The sequence below is a fragment of the Athene cunicularia genome, assembly GCF_003259725.1.
Source record: "Athene cunicularia isolate RWA chromosome 2 unlocalized genomic scaffold, athCun1 chr2_part1, whole genome shotgun sequence".
Lineage (NCBI taxonomy): Eukaryota > Metazoa > Chordata > Aves > Strigiformes > Strigidae > Athene > Athene cunicularia.
The window spans coordinates 92,264,871-92,267,122 of record NW_020799095.1 but is presented as its reverse complement, the minus strand read 5'-3'; positions in this window follow the sequence as shown (position 1 = coordinate 92,267,122).

Here is a 2,252-nt window from a genome sequence, read left to right as displayed (position 1 = left end):
AAAACCCCTTTTTTTTTTTTTTTTTTTCTGATTTGTCTTTTCACTACTTAAGGAAGCAAAGGCAAGGCAGACACCAGGCTAACTCCTTTAGATAGTTAACTCATGCTTGTGTTTATCATAGACACTCCACACACACTCCTTCACTGTATCATCACTACATTGTTGACATGATTGGTCCCTGAGCCTGACAAACTGTAATGCTTCATTCTACATTTTTTTCTGTAAGAAAGAACTGGAAAAGGCTAAGTGTATGGAAAGAATGTAGTTGGATTGGGTTTTTTTGTGTTTGGTTTTTGTTTGGTTTTTTTTTTAATTAGAAGAAACTCAGAATGGGACTTGTATTTCTGCAGGCTGGTGTCTTTCCTTCAGATCTACTCTAATCCAGAAGCTGTGCAATTTTTTCTTTGATTTCTGCAAATTCCACAGTCACCTACCTCTGGGTGTGTAGAAAGTTAGGTTTTGCAGTCCGTCACCTTGAGGGGTGGGATGAATTACTGTTGCCTGCCCAGTCCCTGTTGTGCTGCAGGCTTTCAGCACATCCATGATTCCCCAGTTCCCTGTTCCACAACATGCTGTGGAGACTTTCCGTTCTGAGAGAGCTCTCAGGAAAGAAGCAACTTCCCTTTCCCTCTCTGGAACTCCACCTAACCCAAAGGACAGCAGCCTGGTTGGCTCAAATCAACAGGCCCCTTTTCTGATGGCACCCAAAGGATCATAATGCAATGACATACAACACAGAATAATGAAGTACCATCCATCTCAGAGAGCAGTTTGTCAAAATTAATTAAGCAACCTCTCTACCAAAACCTATTTCTAACTTAACAATTGAAGGGCATCACCCACCGTTACTCTGAACAGAATATTTTAATGCTCCTTTGCAAAAGGGACATTTGGCCCAAAGTAATTGGTTTGCCACTGACAGGTATTTAGGTTGAATATTTGTTCTTTAGTGAAACTTCCCTTCATTAAAGCACTGCTTAGAGTTTGATCTCACTGTCCTTGTTCAATCACTGTTTTCATTAACATGGGATGGTTTTCCTTTTTTTTATAAATTTTTTCCTCATTTATTATGGATTTTTAAAACAGAGTTAATAAAAGGGGCAGCTCATCATTCAACGGTTAAGCCTCATTTTAAGACATTCTACTAGATCTAAACTGGCCCCTGTCAGAAGTGAAGTCAATGATACAAAAGCATTATGTCTCAACAGACTGACAGACACCAACACCAGTTAGATCCTCTGTGGTGGAGGAAAGACTGAGTGCTGCCCAAGGGAGCACTTAAAACCTTTCATCACCTCGGTTAGAGGTGGTTAACACATTAATCACAACTAAGAGCAGAGGTGTCACCTTTCCCCTCTGAATATAATTAGCCAAAATTCTTTTTAACTAAATGGCTCTTGATTCCATGTCTTTTGAAAGACTAAGGAGATCTTTCATATCTCCTTAAATGTGTACCACTGTGTCTGATGTCATAAGGTTTCAAGCTTGAATATATACTTCAGCCTTAATCAAATACTGCCTCTTGTTCTTCCATATCTTGGCTGAATATAAGCTGGAGAGAAGAGAAACATGTTTTGCAGGATCCATGTTGCCACCATAATTTACCCTTTTTTTTTTTTTTTTTTTTAGAGAAAAACTAATCAACACAGAGGAAGCAGTGGTACAGCTTTCACAATAACATAAAAGTAACATTTTTGCAGCTTTGTCAATCCAAATCTTCAGTATTATACTTTTCATTTTCCTAATAACAGTTATGTCATACAATGACATTAAGAGGTTAGAAGATTTTTTATGCCAATGTGGGTATCATTTTGATGAATAAGTGGAAGACTTATTTTACCAGCACATCAGTTAAACTTTTAAGAACTGCTAGAATAATCTTCCTTTCTTCATCTTTTCCTTTGTGTTACAGATATTCAAGATAAGGAAAGATGATGCATTTTAATGCTTTATGAAGTATTGAAAGAAACAGAAAAAGTAGAATAAAAGATAATTTTTAAATGGTCTGTTGAATTTATACTTCTAGGGTGGTTTGTTGGTGTTGGTTTTTTGTTTTGTTTTGTTTTTTTCATGAAGATCATTAGCACTTTGTTAAGTTCATCATTTTTCCTCGTAACATAAAGGTTATTAAGTATAACATCATTATTCACCAGAATATATGGTATAATGCCAAATCATAAGCCAAGCCAAATGGAACACACAGGGAGAGAGAAGGGGAGACACTAACAGAGGTATTTCTTAATAACAGAAAC